Source organism: Rhinolophus sinicus, chromosome 3, assembly GCF_057876585.1.
Source record: "Rhinolophus sinicus isolate RSI-liver-muscle chromosome 3, RSI-T2T, whole genome shotgun sequence".
NCBI classification, from domain to species: domain Eukaryota; kingdom Metazoa; phylum Chordata; class Mammalia; order Chiroptera; family Rhinolophidae; genus Rhinolophus; species Rhinolophus sinicus.
Window position 1 is genome coordinate 157639036 of NC_142503.1, and position 17778 is coordinate 157656813.

General features: G+C 50.1%; 1 pseudogene; it reads left to right on the plus strand.

Annotated features, from left to right (window-relative positions):
• Positions 1-2113: 2113 nt before the first annotated feature.
• On the plus strand, positions 2114-6650 carry LOC109444428 (small ribosomal subunit protein uS2 pseudogene; annotated as a pseudogene).
• The last annotated feature ends 11128 nt before the right edge of the window (positions 6651-17778 follow it).

Below are 17778 nucleotides of genomic sequence, written 5' to 3' on the forward strand. Positions count from 1 at the left end.
TCCCCTCTTGCAGCTCGCTTCACCTCACTCAGCCTGCATCCTTCTTTCCTTTAGCTGAACCCTCATTGTGGTTCTTTCAGCTGGGAGGGGTGTACCCTTTCGTAGTTGATTAATTTCTTTCTACTCATCCTTTAGGTCTGTGGGTAGCAGCTCCTCCTCCAGGAAGCCTTCCCTGACTGCCCCCACCCCCCAGCCAGGTTAGGGTTTACCCCTCCAGCCCTGTGCTTCCATGTTAGCTGTTTATTTGTCTGTGTCTCCTGCCCACCTCTAGGCTCCTGGGAGACAGGGGCATGCCTGCCTTGCTCACCCAGCATTCCCAGCACTTAGTTGGCACTTAATCATGTGAGTAGAATCTAAATATCATGATGATTATCCTGAAAATGGCTAACATATTGGGTGCTTCCCAGGTGTTTTCACATATTGATTCATGTAATCCTTCCAGCATCCCCTGCAGCCGAAGCAGTCTTAGCCTTGGTGTAGCAGGCGGGGTGTGGATTTCCGGGCCCCCAGTAAGGGCAGATTTGTTCGGCAGTGCAGACAGAAGTGGCCCCTCTGCACCTCATGCCAGCCTGGAGGAGGCCCTGCTCTGAGGCTGGCAGCACTTACTGGACCCGTTCTGAGCTCCTCCACCATTTCCTGCCTGAGCAACTCCGGGTCTTGCCACCTGCAATTGTCCCGAGGCTTGCTGAGGAAGGCCTGGGGGCAGGTGCCCGGACACAGGCAGGCTCTGCTGTCCCTCTGACATCCCCTCCCACAACCCCGGGCTCAGCTGGGGGCTGGGGCTGGCTTCCTTGGACATCACTGTCAAAGGCTGTGGTAAGGTGACTAAGGCTCTTTCCCTCTAGACTCTGAGGCTCCCCAGGCACGTTCCTGGGGCAGAAACTGCCTGTCAGAGTGGATGCCAGGGCTGGTCCCCCAGCAAATACCCGGTGAAGGGATGGGGAATGCTGAGTAGAGCTGTCTCCCCACTGTCTGCTCCATCCTTTCCTCCACAAATGCCTCCTGAGTCCCCACCAAGTGCTAGAGGAGGCCCTGCGGACCAAAGTGACATGGGACTTGGCCCGTGCTCTCTGGAGGCTCCAGTCCGATGGAGGAAGGAGCGAGGAGAAAGGTGACGGTTGGTGGTTCTAAACATGGCTCAGAGGGATCAGACCTCTAGTGAAAGGGTGGACGGGACATGGCGGAGGCTCTGGGGGGTGGGGCTGGCTTCATAGGCAGGGGACACGACATGATTCTTGGAGGATGGGGAGGCGTTTGCTAGATGGCAGAGCAGGGCAGGCAGGGGAACAGAGAGGGAAGCATGAGCCAAGGCTCCGAGGCGTGTTTGGGGACCTCAGAGATCTCTCCTCTGGCACCTGTGCTGCAAAGGCAGGCCTGTGTCATCATGGAGAGCCAGCCACTGGACAGCCACCATTATGGCCATCTCTCCTGTGCAAGGCCAGTGATGTGCCACTTGCACTGGAGCTGCTGCCCGCCTTTCCAGGCTCATGGGCTCTGGGGACGTGGCTCTCTGGGCTGAGGTAGGCAGGAAACATAAAACTTTAAGAGCTGATGTCATCTCTGAAAAATGCCCTCTTCCCGCAGAGCCAGGGGCCCAGTGTTTGTGTTGGAGGGTCTGCTGGCTGGCCTGGCATGGCCAGGGCTCCTTAGGCTCTGTCTGTGGACCCAATCTCCGCTGACTGATCCTGTGCTCCTCCCATGGCTCTACGCCTGGCTCTGGCTGGAAGGACGTGGGCCTCACAGCTGGGTGACCCCCCTACAGACTCCCTCCCCCACATGCACACGCTCCAGGGGCTGCTTGGGCCCTGAGGCCTAGAGCAACCAAGGCAGGACCCTGAAGTCCTTGGGGGCCAGGCCTGGCTGAACAGCAGGTGTGTCAGGGGTGGCTTAGCCCTTGGGCCCCTGTAACTGCCTCCTCTTGCTTCACTGCCAGGGGCTGCAGAGGTCGGGGCGCCTCTCCCAATAGCTCCTACAGGGCTCAGGCTATGGCCCAAACTCTGTGACGTTTAGGAAGGGACTTCGTAAAAGCCAAAGGTCTGGTCTTGGGTCCTGGGGAAGACTGATGGGTCCCAAGCATGGAGGTAGGGGAGGTGCGGGTGGGGATGCAGTGGATATGGATACCGGGGAGCTGCAGCTCGGATTCGCTGGGCCGCCCCAGCCTGCCCTGTGTCTCAGGATCCTTCAGAGCTCATCCAGGTTGAAGTGGGAAGGATCCTGGGGATTCTGGGAGAAGGATTCCTGTAGCCAGGAACTGGCTGTGGGATCCAGTGACAGGCACACCCTCTCTTGGGAACTGAGACCCCCATCTATGAAATGAGAATCGCTCTTCAGAATCCTCCCGGATAATACTGCAGGGCCCAGCAATTCTCTTCTCTGGTCTTAGGACTAGTCTTTCTATCCAAAGAGGGGGTTTCTAGGCCCCATCCACCACCTCCCAACACCTCCCGACAGCCCTGTATCCCAACTCAGCTCTGCCCAGCCCTGAGCTAAGGAGACACGCTCCAGGAGACAAGGCTCAGTCCTGGCATACTGTGTGACATGGGGCCAGCACTGCCCCTCTCTGGGCTTTCATTTCCTCCTGGCTATCACTGTCTGAAGTCTTCCTTAGTTCTGGGATTCTATTAAAGAGGCAACAGGCTGTTTTCAAGTGCCTAGGTCTTAATTTTGTGGTAGGTGGGGAAGTCAGTCAGAGCAGCGTTCTGGGGAGAAGTACAGGGGCAGGAGTGGGGTGCTTGGTTTATAAGGCGCACTCTGAGCCTGAGTCAGACTTTCTCCTGAGCTCTCTTCTGAGGCCAGAGCAGAGACAAGTGTGTGACAGGCCTTTGGGAGAGGGGATAGGAACGAAAGTGGAAGGGCTGGGGAGAGCCGGTGTGGAGCAGAAAAGGGCAGGCTTAGGATCGAAGCCTCTGGCGTCAAACAACTTTGAATCACAGCTCAGCATTTTCCAGCTGAGTGTTACATATGTGTTACTGAACTTTTCCGAGTCATTTTGCACATGTGAATGAGAATGGCAATAGTATCTGTGTTATTCAATGATATATACATGTAAATGTTTAGTGTGGTGCCAGCAGAGAGAAAAGCCCCCATAAGCGATCCCATCATCCATGCCATCATATTGTCAAGGCTGAAATCCAACTCTGCCCCTTCTAAGGGGCTCTGGATGAGGCACAGTGCCTCCGAGGGGAGCGGCTCCTCAGTGGCCTGACAAGGGGCTTCCACGATCTGAGATGCCAAAACCCTGCCATGCTATAGGCTCTGCAGGAGCCAGGCTTCTCCGTCCCTGCTGAAGCCAGAGCTCTGCACCCAAAAGGGCTGGTCACTGCCCACGGGCCAGGTGCCCAGGGGGTCAGCGACTAGCTCTATCTCTGCAAACAAAACTTGGGGTCTTTTACTCTGTGGGTGTTGATGGTAATTTCCAAAGGCCACTTCATTTCTCAGAGCCTCCAACCTTTTATTATAAAAATGTTCAAGCACAGGTTAAGTTCAGACAATCCTACTGTCCACACCCTCTGCCCGCCACTGAGACTCTTATTTTACTTGCTTTATCGCATGTCACTCCCTCTATTCCTCCTTCCATCCAGCAATTCATCGTACCTTTTTGATGCATTTCAAAGTAAGCTGTGAATGTCAGTTCACCTCACCCCTAAACACTTCAGCAAGCGTATCATTAACTACATTTGTTTATAATTCTTTTCTTTTTGAGGTAAAGTTTGCTGATGGTGAAATGCACAAATCTTAAGTGTACTGTTCTGTGAGTTTTGACAAATAAGGTCATTTGTGTAACCAAACCACTATTAAGATACGGAACATGAATTTGTTCCTTTCTAACTTGAAGTCACACTGAGTCTTTCTGAGGACTTTTGGGGGAAATTCCTGCAGGTGTCAAGGGCAGGAATCCGTGCCATCTTGTTTCCCTGTTAGTTCTGGCTGCTTGGAAATTCCGAGATACATTTGGGATCTGCCTCCAGCATGTACACAGGACTTGAATTATGCATTTCTGTGCGTCATCTAACTCTCCCTTCTCCCCGATTCCCTTGTCTGTTATTTTTAAATCCTCTGAAGTATATATGACTCTGCAAGCTGGTTCTCAAATCCTTTTTTTGGAACGAGACTGAAGGAGTGCTACATAAATAATCATATTGGAATTTTCAGGATATTTCAATGGTTTGTGGTATCCAAATATGTGAAAATTGAGGTTGTTCCAGTAAATCTGGAATGAATTGACACTATCCACGGAGTACGGACCTGTGTATAGTATGCAGTGTGTACACACACACACACACACACACGCACACGCACACACACACGAAGAAGTCTTTTCTCCATCCAGACACTGGCATTGGTAGTGAAACCTTGCTGCCCAGGACCCCTGCGGGCCAAGGTTGGGGAGGGGATGGTGCTTAGAACTGAGGCCATGGATGGCTCAAGGCTGGTGCCTGAGAACAAGAAATGATGATGGTGACAGGTCTGGAGCCAGCCTGTTCCCTTGGACAGCACATCCCCACCAGGGCTCTTTGGTCTGAGCTCATCTGCTGGTGATTTCCTGGGTCCTGCCTTGCATTTTCTCCCTTCATCTCCACTCATGGGGAGCCCCCAGGGCGGCTGCTGAGGACCCCTGCCAAGTCTTCAGGTTCCAGTTCAGAAAAGGGGAAAGGATGGATGGGTGGGGAGACGGGAAGAGTCTCAGTGAAAATGGGGAAAAGTCTCCACAGCTTTTCCCTCCTCAGGACAGTCTCTGGGTCTGTTTTACGGAGCATCCATCACAGACCTCATTTCACTTTTATTTAGGAGGCTGTTTGATTAGAGTCTGTCACCTCACTAGACTCTGACCTTATCTGTTGTTATTCACCATTGAATCTCTGTCACTTTGTCAAGGGCAATACTACTTGTTTAAGGAAGGAATAAATGAAGGGTTTTTGTTTGTTTTGCTTTCATCCCTACACAGATGGTGTGAGAACACGCTCAAGGGAACATCCCTGGGCAGGGAGCAGGCCTGGGGTAGGGGTTCTGGGGTCCTGGTCTGACAAACTCTGAGATACACAGAGCACCTCATCTGGGAAGAGGCGCCATCTTGGAAGAGGGGCGCCTGGGTCCTTCTACAGAGAGGTGACGCCATCCTAAGGAATAAGTGTCCGCGGGCCCAATGATGATCTCAGAAGTTTTCTGAAACTTAGGGATGAAAACTTTTATATAATTACATAAAATTCAACTATAACAAAAAAATACAAATATAACTATATAAAATTAAAATATATTAAAATTAAAAATACATATTTTAAGTTTAAAAAATTACAGAAAATATATGAATATATTCATATCACAAAGAAATGGCAACCCCTTTTCATGCTACCTGGAGAGGTTGTCCAAAAAGCATTTTTCTGCTTCGCTGTTATAATTTAAAGGGAAACTTTCACAGTGACTGGAGCCCTTGAGTCCTGAAAATGAAGTAGGAGGATGTCCTCAAATTTATTGCAACAGGGGCGGACGGGTGGCTCAGTTGGTTAGAGCGTAAGCTCTGGGCAACGGGGCTGCCTGTTCGACTCCCACATGGGGCAGCGAGCTGCACCCTCCACAACTAGAATGAAGTCAATGAACTGCTGCTGGGCTCCCGGGTGGCCAGATGGCTCAGTTGGTTGGAGCGCGGCCTCAACTGGAAGGTTGCCTGTTGGACTCCTCGATTCCCACAAGGGATGGTGGGCTCCGCCCCCTGCAACTACCAACGGGCGACTGGACCTGGAGCTGAGCTGCGCCCTCCACAACTAAGACTGAAAGGACAACAACTTGACTTGGAAAAGTCCTGGAAGTACACACTGTTCCCCAATAAAGTCCTGTTAAAAAATAGAATTTTATTGCAGCAGGAATCCACTTAGGTGGCACCGACCTTGATGTCCAAGTGGAACAGCACATCTACCAGAGGAAACGTGAGGGCATCCACATCATAAATCTGGAGAAGCTGGGAGAAGCTTCTGCCGGCAGCAATGCTATATAGTTGCCATAGATATCCTAGCTAATATCAGTGTCATCCAGGAAGAGAAGCCAGCGGCTGTGCCGAAGTTTGCTGCTGCCCAGAAGCCACTCCTATTGCTAGTGCTTCAGCCCTGTAACTAACCTGCACTGCCAGCTCCCCGCAGGCTTCCGGGAGACGTGACTTCCGGGGGTCACTGGTCCCCGGGGCTGACCACCTCTCACAGAGACATCTGATGTTAACCTGCCTACCGTTGTTCTGTGGAACACACTCTCCTCTGCGCTATGTGGACATTGCCAACCCACGCAACAAGGGCGCTCACTCATCACGTCTGAGGTGCTGCGTGCTGACCCCGGAAGCTCTACGCCCACGCAGCACCATCTCCCATGAGCACCTGCGGGAGGTCACCCCTGATCGCTACTTCTACAGAGACCCTGAAGAGTCTGAAAAGAAAGAGCAGGCTCCTGATGGGAAGGCCGTGACTGAGGAGGAATTTCAGGGTAAATGGACCTCTTCCCTGCCTAAGTTTACTGCTACTCAACCCGAGGTCGCAGACTGGTCTGGAGGCGTGCAGGTGGCCTCCGTGCCTGCTCAGCGGGTCCCTGCTGAAATCTCCACTGCGCAGGCCATTGAATGGGTCTTCAGCCATTCTTCCACAGACTCTTCAACAAAAAAGGGAAAATAAACAGTTTCTAAAAGAGTGAGAGAGAGAGAGAGAGAGAGAGAGAGAGAGAGAGAGAGAGAGAGGAAGAAAGAAAAGAAGAAAAAAAATGGCAACCGTTCCTGAAGTATACGGAATAAAACAGGGTAAGGCCCTTCTTCTCCCTTCTCCCCACCTTCCCTTCCCCAAACGGCCACTTCTGACAACTGGCAGAGTCATTCCCTGTATTTCCTCAGTATTTTCATACAAATCAGGTAGTTTGGTTTGACTTTCCGCATTAGTGGAGAGAGATAGATGACATCGTTTGGCAACTGGCTTTTTATCATTTTATAATACATGTTGGAGATCTTTCTGGACCAGTGCACCCAGCACTGCCTCATTCGTTTTAATGGCTTCACAGCATTCCATGGTATGGGTGATCCATAACTGATCTAAGCAGTCCCCTGTGGATGGGCATTGTTTTCTTTACAATGCTTTGCTCTCACGAATAATGCTGCAGTGAAAATGCCGGTACATGTCACTTCATATCCGTGTGTGTGTGTGTGTGTGTGTGTGTGTGTCTAGTCCTAAAAGGGGAATTGCTGAGTCAATTGTGATTTTGATGGATGTTGCCCAATCTTTCATGAGAGGTAACTTCATTCTTTTTAAAAGAAACATACTCAACATCATCATTTAACGTAACTTGTTAGAGATGAGAATGGAACTGTGGCTCAGGATGTGGGAGCCAACAAGGCCCCCTGCCTGCTGGTGGTTGGGGAAGGGCTTGACTCCTACTGGGAGCTCAATAGCAAGAAGTGGGTGTATTTGCTCTAGTTAATCCCTGAAGAAACCAACACAGGTCCAGAGTGTAACAGTTTATAGCGTGTATTGCTGTGCATAACCAGTCTCATTTAATTCTGCTGAATGAGGAAGGACAATATTATTTATTTTCATCCCATTCTACGGATGAGGAAACTGAGCCTTGAATGAGTCACTTGAGTGACTGGCAGGCCCCAGACTTCAACTTGCAGGTGTTTTTCCACCATGTCAGCTGCTTTCCCCTTTCTCTCTGGGTCACTTCCTTTGTCTCCCCACTCCTCGCCATGCCCTCTACAACCAAATCCTCCCCAAACAATGCTGCCTGCAGGACCACCCCACAGCCGACTCCTCAGCGTCCCATAAACCCAGGAATATGCAGTGAGATAAGAGGTGGCGAGGATTTGCCTGGACTACAGCCCCTGAGCTTGTCCCAGTGTGAGAATTGGTGGCTTCCTATTGCTTCACAGGCGCAAGGACAGGAGGTGGGGCCTGGACTCCTTACCCAGCCCCTTGGCCTTCAGGCCAGAAAAGTAGTTCTTGAACTTTGGAGGATAAATGATTGGGGGGGAAATGATGCATAAGTGAATGCCTGTGTGGAAGAGCAAAAGACCCAGTTTATAAAGGAGCTTTATCACTTAGACCCCATTTGATTTGTAGGCGTGTACATGTGTTTTTAACACATGTCTTCCCATTCATTTTCCCTGTTGCATTCTTCCTCAGAAGTGATCATCCTGTTGTCTTCCTTTCACTGAAGCTCGTGAGCATTTCACACATGCTATGATAGGCAGTGCCTGAGCTGGCTCCCAGTGGTCTCGATCGGGATCGGGACGCAGTGCCCTGCAATATGGCACCTTGGCACAGTGAATATTTTACACTGAAGCCATGTGAGAAAACAGCAGAAGCAGGAAGGTCTCTTTGATCTTCTGCTGCCCTGTTCTCCCAAATCAGGTCATAAGCCCCTCCTGTGAGAGGTACCCTCCCTATACCAGCAGGAAAGGAGCAGCTTTATTTCTAAAGACAAAGGGACACCAAGAAGAATCTGAACAAACAGCCCTTGCTAGTTTCTCCCCGTTTACTGTACTACACTTGCCTCGTTCTCTGACCTCATATTTCTACACGACCTCCTACTCTTCCTCAAACCTAGCATCCAAATACTTAAGTCTAACTGCTTCTTCGGGTCTTCATTTCATTATGTAGGCTCCTGTGTCACGTAAAACTTAGAGTAAATACATGTGTGTGCTTTTATCCTGTTAATCTGTCTTTTCAATTTATTAGGTTGGTGCAAAAGTTATTGTGGTTTTTTGCCATTTTTAACCTTTTAAACCGTGATTACTTTTGCACCAACTTAATAATTTTTAGACCCAGCCAAGGACCCTAAGAGGGTTGAGGAAACGTTTACCTCCCCTACAGTCCCCACCTCCTGGCTTATGTAATCCCCTCCCCTTGAACCTAGACTAGATTTAGTGACTCTTAATGAACAGCATACAGTTGGCCCTCCTTATTTGAGGGTTCCGAATCCATGGACTCTACGATAGTTTTAATCCGCGGCTGGGAATCCACAGGTGCAGAGGGCTGACTGTATGCATTGTCCTACGCCATTTTATATAAGGGACTTGAGCCACCTTGGACTTTGGTATCGTCAAGAGTCTTGGAACCAGTCCCTTGTAGATCCCGCGAAACGACTGACTGGACAGCAGAAATGAGGGAGGTCACTTCTAAGATCAGGTTACAGAAGGACCGTGCGTCCAGGTTGCTCCTTTGCTCTGGGGAAGCCAGCCACCATGTTGGGGGTGCTCCATGGAGGAGCCCACACGTGGGGGAGCTGGTGTCTCTCTCAGGAGCCAGCAAGCACCTGAGACGGGAGCAGCTATGTGAGTGAACCGGGAAGTGGGTCCTCTCCCAGCCAGATGTGGACATGAGGGCAGCCCCAGCCCACACCTAGATTGTAGCCTCCTGAGAGACCCTCGGCCCAAGGCCCCCAGCCAACGTGGGCCTGGCTTCCTGACCCACAGAAACTGGGAGGTAATAAGAAATGCTTGTTCGGCCACTCATTTTGAGGGTAATTTGTTATTCAGAAATAGGTAGCTAATACTCATTGTACCGTCTGCATTTTCCTATCACTAAATGTCTGTACTGTGTTTAACATTTCATTCATACAAAATTCATTTAGTGAGCATCTTCCTGTCCAACAAGGCTTTTCTGAATTTAGGATCATTTGCGGAGGGTGACCCCGGCAGGGAAGTGACCGAGGCCAAGATTCAGGCATGCATGAGTTTTCATAAACATCTCCAAATTGTTGCCCTTCGAGGAAGGGAGTAACCAAGTTGGGCCACCAAGAGTGTCCAAGTCCCCATTTCCAGATACCCTTGGCCAGCACCTGTCTTAGTCTCCCTAATTATTAATGTCTGTAACAGCAGTCGGGTAATTATAGTAGTTTCCCTGCCTAACTTTTAGGGTTATTGTCGGGCTTAAAATCAAAATCATGTTAAATGTTCCCTAGAGGCTGCACTGTGCTCTGTAAGGTTGGGAGAGGTTATGGTTTTTCTTAAAATCCCAGGGCTTCTCAGGGCTCAGTTTATGCCAGCCCCTTCCCATCTCACAGGAGAGGGAGCAGGGGCTCAGAGATGAGCAGAGGCTTACTCAGGGTTACACGGTAATTCATGGCAGGGCTTGGACAAGGTAACACAGATCCTTTGCCTCCAGTAGAGCTCTTGCCTCTGACCCAAACAGCCTCCCAGCTTGCCAGCTTTGCCTGAACCAAACATCCAGGTGGAACTGCAGGTCTCGCCTTCAACCCCTGAGGGCTCAGAAAATCCCTGCATTTCAAGAAAAGCTGGCTTCACATCCTCCCTCCCTTCGCTGACCTGGCCACTCAACAAATCACCCTCATCTCCACTCACTGAGGCCGGTCAACCACCCCGTGTGTGTGGCTCTGCCTAGCTCACTCCTCCTGCGTCTCAGGGCAGGCTGACCCCACAGCTCAACCTCCTCTTTGCAGGGCCCTGTCTTAGGCCATGAACCCCAGGCCAGGCCGTTTCCATCCCCGTGTCACTGTAGCCAAGAAAACAGGAAGCATCTGAGTCACCCAGTGTCCCCTGGGCCTCAGCTTGTCTGGGCCTGAGTTCTGGAGTCAGGGAAGGAAAGGGGGGAAGGGGTGGGCCTCACAGAATCCAAGACAGTGGAGCCCACCCGCTCTGAACACTTCCCGCTTGTAGGACCCCAAGTAACCAAAGGTCCAGCAACCTCCCAAATTCTTCCCGGGATAAAAGGAAGAGCACTACCTTAGGATTTGGGATTCTAGAACTGGCTCAGCTTCCCACTGGCTGTGAGCCTTGAACTTGGCCGATGCTTACATATTAGAATCTCCTAGAGAGCTTTAAAAAATACCAACACCTGGGCAATACCCTAAGTGATTTGGACTTATTTTTTAAAAGCTCTCAGGTGATTCCGAACTGTATCCAGGCTTGAGAATCAGTGGGCTAGTCACGCCCTAAGCCTCAGTCTCTCGCCTGTCAAATGGGGCTAACGATGCGTACCCTTCACAGCTGCTGGGAAAAATTGAGATCCTGGGTGTGTTCAAGCACACTGCAAATGTAAGCACTCGTGTCGTAAGTCTTCACACGTCCGCCTGTGGGAGGGCTGGGGTGGAAGTGGGTCCCCTGAGTGTTCCCTTGGCCTTTAGAACCCGGGTCAAGATAACAGTGGTAGGAATTGACAAGAGTTTTGACCAGCAGTCCTGTCTACTGCCCCCCTGTGGTTGCCCTCCAAAGTGCCCAGCCCTGGGCGGAGGGCAAGCAAGGTGAAAACGGGAGGGGCTCTTGGTCCAGTGGCGCTCAAGGCAGGAATACAGCAGTTCAGACTCCACGGCAGAGGGATAAAAGGGTACCAAGAGGTGAAGATAATCGGGGAGAAGGAGATGTGTTCTGGCTGGAAGGAGTAGGGAAGGCTTCTTATGGGAAATGGCATCCATCCCGGGGGGCTCCAGTAGGATTTGGGAACCCTTGGAACAAAGGCATAAAGGAAGGAACGTGCAATCAAGACTTCTCAGGGCCACCTGGGGGCGTGAGTTGTGAGTGGAGGGGAAGGGACAGGCTGGAGGCCAGTGTGCAGAGGCCAGCATTCTCTTCCAGCCCTTTCCCCTTGGGAATAACACACACACACACACACACACACACACACACACACACACGACTCCCTGTAGGAAAAACGACAAGCGCATTGGTTTTACAGTGTGATCTGATCATATCTCACGGATCTTTCGGACATCTCTTGTTTCAGCTGGCCCTTGGTTAGGTGGTCTTGTCACCTTGTGCATCTTTAATTAGAGGATGGACATTTGTGTGAAACACCACCTTTCGAAATGACTTGAGGCCTACAAGGATGGCATCTTCTTTCAGGGACGAGTGTAGTTAGCTGCTTCCAGGCATGTGGGACACTAGCAATCCAGGGTCACCTTAGTCCAGTTTTAAGGCTTCAGACTTTGTGGCTTACGCACACCGTTCGCAGCCAGAGTAGAGACCTGGCGAGGGCCAGTTTGCTTCATGTCCACACTGACTCTTAGAGTGCCGCCTCTTGAATTCCCACTCCTGAGTGTGGGGGGGGGGTTTTCCCAGTTCTGTGCCCCAATCTCTGCTCCTTGACCCGCTCAAGGCTCACAGAGGTTCTGCTCAGCTTCTCAGCGACCTCTCTCTTCATGGCCAACTCCATCACTGCAGAAGCGCCTCCCAGTGCTGGGCTCGCTGGCGGGGCAACTTCTTTGTGTCTTGTTAGCTTTTTGATGCTTTTAAGATTATGAAAATGTTGTGGCCAGTTTTTTTGTAAGTTGCTTTCAGTAGCAAGGATGGTCTGAGTCATCTAAATCTGCCTTTACTGGAAGAGAGGTCCTCTCCAGTTTGATTCTAACCTGATAGACTTCCTACTTAACTTTTGATCCTATAACTGTGCCCATTTTCTTTTAAATTGAAAATATGACGTCTGAAAAATAAACACTTTTCTGACAGTACAAAAAAAAAAAGTTCAAAACAACAATGAACAATCAAAAAATGCAGCGAGAGGCATCCACTTGCCTCAGTGTGATGTGATTTGTCCCGGGTCTGTGCAGCCCTTTGGGACCTCACGCCAGGCTTTCCTCAGCCTGCTGTGGCAACAGCCCAGGGCAACACCTTCCCTCTTTATTCCCCCTTCAGGGGAAACAAAACCAGGGATTGCTTTCTTCACTTTAAATTCAGCTTGCAAATCTCGCTATTCTATTTACGTCCAGCAAATTTTAACCGTCTCCTTTGAGAGCTCTTTGAATAATGTTTGGTCCAGTTTATAAACTTAGCTAATCGAATATCTTGAAATCTTTTAAACTTTATTTAAAAATTAGACTTCCTATTTCAGTACTCCGACTTCTGACAACCATTGCGAGCTTTCCTCCTGCGTACTAAATAATAGTTATAAAACCAAATAAGTTAAACTTATAAAAAATAAAAATCTAAATTAAGTAACAGCAAAAATTAAAATATGGTGAATGTAAAGTTTTCTTATATGTTCTAATACTGTGTATGAACTTGGTAAGAGTTCAACTTAAAACCCTCAGTTTAAGTTATTCAGTTATTAAAAAGCCATCGCTCTAAAAGACCAAATTATCTTACACATTACAATCATTATAATCTGTACATACCAAGTACGTATGTACAGATTACCTCTTAATACAAAAATAACTATGTCACGGTCAAGTAGCCCACGTCCTTGACGCCAAATTTTCCACACACTTCCCGGTTCTGGTACAGCTGCCTCTCTGGCTGACAACGTGATTGCACTTTGACTGTAAACTAGGTGTGAGAGGCAAAATAATATGCCCGCAAAAGAGAGCCACATCCGAATCCCTAGAACCTGTGAATATGAAGGGACTTTGTAGATGTGATTAAGCTAGAGGTCTTGAGATGGGGAAATTATTCTGCATTATCCAAGTGGTCCCAATGTAACAGGGCCCTCAAAGGGTGAGGTAAAGGGAGGCAGGAGAGTCAGAGAGAGAGGGAGAGAGAGACGTGACAACAGAAGCAGAAGTTGGAGTGATGTGATTGCTGGCTGAAAGGGAGCCACCGGCCAAGAAATGAGAGCAGCTTCTAGAAGCAGGAGAAGGTAGGGAAACTGATTCTCCCCTAGAGCCTCCAGCAGGAATGCAGCCCTGCCCACACCTTGATTTTAGCCAAGTGAGACCCATTTGGGACTTCTGTTCTCCAGGACTGTAAGATAATAAATTTGTGTTGTTTTAAGCCACTAAATTTGTGGTAATTTGTTACAGCAGCAGTAGGAAATTCATGTACTATATAAATACAATTTTTCACTTAACCCTAAGACTCCTGAATTTGATGCGATCCTAAGATACGTGAATATCCATTCTGTGGGACTTTCAGGACTTGCGAATGACCGCAAAATAACATTAGTGAATAATGGAAGCTCCAGGCTGTCTACGCAGCTGTGGTCACCCGGCACATGGCACTGAACACATGAAGTTATTCCTCACAATTCGTCCTCCTGTGTGGCGAGGAAGCACTTACCGACCTGAGCATTTGGGCTCCTTCCTAATCAGACAGTGTTCACGTTCGACAGCTGACAGTCCTAGGTTTTCGGAAGGTGGTGTTTGCAGCTACTGGGCTTCCTGATGATGCTGTGTTTCCCCGAAAATCAGACCTAACCGGAAAATAAGCCCTAGCATGATTTTCCAGGAGGACATCCCCTGAACATAAGCCCTAATGCGTTGTTTGGAGCAAAACTTAATATAAGACCTGGTCTTATTTTCGGGGAAACTTTATTCAGGCAGCTGAGGACACCTGAAGTCAGTTCTGTAGGCCACTTATCAGACAGGTCTCTCCCCCGCATCTCCCAGCACGCCCAGAATGCACTACCTTGCAAAGCAGTGGTGAGTGGGGCTGCGTCTGCATCGTCAGAGCGCTCACCTGTAGGTAGTAATGTTCTGGTGCAGGAAGACCAGGCATAGCCAGCTGTGCAGAACCTCTTCCCAGCACAGAGAAGAGAGGTGGGAAGGAAGGGGTGGTCAACAACTTGGAGTACGGCACACAGACTGCAATTGGACCGGGCTGGGCCGGGAAACATGAACAAATAGGGGCCGTGCCTGCGGGGGAAGCTGAGGAGACCCAGGTGGGGCTGGCGGTGGGGATCATCTGGAGCCGGTCCTTCCATCAGCCTGGACTCAGGCAGGCGGGGTTCTGGTCCTGCCTCTGTCTTGTGACCTCAGTTTCTCATCTGAACAGTGTCATTCATACTAGAACCTTCTCCACAGGGACGCAGCCGACTGCTGGGAGGACAGGGAAGATGAACTATAGCCAGGATGCTGGACTGCTGACAGGAGAAGGTAAGTCAGGCTCCAGCCAGTGCATCCACTGGGGAGCTGAGCCCACGGACCTCCAAGGAGCAGGGTTGCCTGTTACCCACACCTCAAGGCCTGGGTCTAGGCCTTAACTTACATTAATGACAAAACTGTCACCAACCCAGGGCAACAGGAGCCAGGTTCTAGCCTAGACACAGTGACACAGAATCTAGAGGTGGGTATGTATGTGTGGAGGGAATAGTTCTGGGAATCTGAACCCCAGGAGTCCCCGGAGCCTGCCGGGTGACGGGCCCAGGACTCAAGCTGCGTCCACGTGAGTTGTTCCTGACCCTCCCCCTTTCCTTGACAGGCGCACGCCTTAGGCCTGGCGTTCGTGGTAGTATCACCCTCTAGTTCTGCCTTCCCATGGTACTTTTGGGGTTTGTGCACAGCCCCTGCACACACACGTGCACGCACGCACGCACACACACACAAACACACACATGCGTGCGCGCGCACGTGCACACACACGCAAACATGCGCGCATGCACACACGCGCACACACACTGTCCCCATAGTCCCTCAGCCATCTGACAATGTTGGGTCATACAGACGTGTGGACTTGGTTCCCGAGTAGGGCTGCCAGGTTCACACATAAAAATACAGAACGCCCAGTTACATTTCAACTTTGGATGAGCAACTTGTACTATTTTACTGTAAATATGTTCCAAGGATTGCACGGGACATACTTACACTAAAATGATTTGTTGTTTATCTGAAATCCAGATGAACTGGGCATCTTGTATTTTACCCAGTAACCCTACTCCTTAGCTCCCAGGCACCTTTCTAGTTGTTCAGACAGACTCAAGCCCCACATAGATACCCACTGATGCCGTAAGGTCTGTTACATGAGCTGGTCTCTGTCTCTGCCTTGGGAGATTCCCCGCGTGGGCCCAGCATCACTGCCTGAAGGAATAAAGCCAGGAAGGTGCACCTGTAAAGGGGGCCAGGCCTGCAGAGGGCACCCTCCCCCCACAGGTTTCAGAATCCACTTTCCCGGGGGTGGTGATGGTGGTGGTGAGCGATGGGAAGAGTTTTGGAGATAGAGTGTCAAGAGGAAGACACCCACATCAGAGGCGATTAACCTGTCAGACCTATCACCCTCCTTCTAATATAAAATACTGTGGATGCCCCTTTACCATCCTGAAATGAAATTCACAGGTATTACCACCAATCCAGAGACATAATGAAAAACCAAATATAGTGCCTTAATTGTAATATAAAGGAGAAATAAAAAGAAAGCAATTGAGAATAAAATACAAGGTATTTCAATCTATAAATGTATAAGCATTACTACACTAGGAAAATGTAATGTTTCAGTACCCTTAGCTATAAAGAGAAGCACTGAGAATGTGGCCAGTAAAATGCAGGTGGATACATGGCTGTCGTTCTGGTGAGTCAAACACCTGACGTGATTTTCTGAACAAGGACTATTTCTTGATCAAATGCCAAACTAAACAAAGTACTTATCTTTCCTTGGTTTACAGAGTGGTTGCATTCCCATGTATGCTTTTAAGCCATATGACAAAATGCTTTGTGTTTATATGTAAAAACAAAACAGACAGGTTCTAGACTTGGAGATTTATAAACACGGTTTTCACCAGTATGGGACCGGGACAATTCTTTCATCACCAATGGTGCCTATCCCCCATCACTGTGACATCCAACCCACTTAGCCACAACTCTATAAACCGTGTCCTGGAGGCAGTATCTGCTCTCTGAGGGTCAGTATTAGGAGGCCACGCAGGGAACCCGAGCTCCTGGCTTCCAGCTTGGCTCCCTGCCCTGCAGCCTGGGCTTAGCACACCCGCAGCTCACAGACACCCTCTGAACTCCGTGAGCACCGGGGTCTGTGCCAAAGATGACAGCCTCGAAGGTTGTTTGGGGTGGGAGGAGAGAGGCAAAGGATATAGCATTGACTCAGCCTGTAGGCTCCCTCCCCTCCAGGGAGTCTGTCTGGAGCAGGTGGGGGAAGTGACTGCCACGTGACAAATTGTGGTGGCCAGGGCGCTGCAGCACCCAGACCCCTCTTCTAGGAAGAACTTGCTGTCCCAGCTGCTGGGCGTGCTGTCAGGGATGGCCTCTGCTGCCAAGAGCTGCTTCACTAAGGTTCCACCGCTTCCCCAGGTGGCCCACACCCACTGCCTTACTGAGGCTGTCCCAGCCCTACTCAGGACACTTCTGAAGGGCACGTGTACTCCAGAGCTCCCGTGGGGTTGGATCTGCACCACAGCTCACCTGCTCCCTTTGCCCACTCCTGCTTCTGTTCACTCCCTTCCACAAGTGTTGATCCCAAGGACCTCTCTAATAAACACCCTGTTCCTTAAATTCCACCTTAGAGTGTTTTCGGAGACCCTGTGACACGTGGTTGGTGTGCCATGGGCAGTGTTGGTGAACAGCGTGACTCAGGTGCTGGAAACGGGTGATGGTGCCTGCTGGGAGGGGTCTGCATTAGTCAGGGTTCTTCAGAGAAAAGGAACCAATAGGAAATATATGAGTATAGATAATATGGAAAAAGATTTACTAGGAAGGATTGGCTCATGTAGTTTCGGAGGCTGAGAGGTCCATTGATCTGCCATCTGCAAGCTGGGGGCCCAGGAAAGCCCGTGGTGTGGTTCTAGTCCAAACCTCACGGCCTGAGAACTGGGGGAGCCAGTGGTGTACGTCCCAGTCTGAGTCCGAAGACCTCAGAGCCAGAGCTCTGCTGTCCAAGGGCAGGGGAAGATGGGTGCCCCAGCTCTGGCAGAGAACAAGTCTGCCCTTCCTTTGCCTTTTTGTTCTGTGCAGACCCTCAGTGGCTTGCATGACGCCCACCCGCACTGGTGAGGGCGGTCTTTTCCACTCAGTCTCCTGATTCAAATTCTCATCAAGTTGACACGTAAAACTAAGCATCACAGGGCCCTAGAGGAGGTGGGATTTGGGCCGTCTTGAAGGACCGGTATGACTTTCCAGCCTGAGATGGGGGGAGGAGAAGGCCAT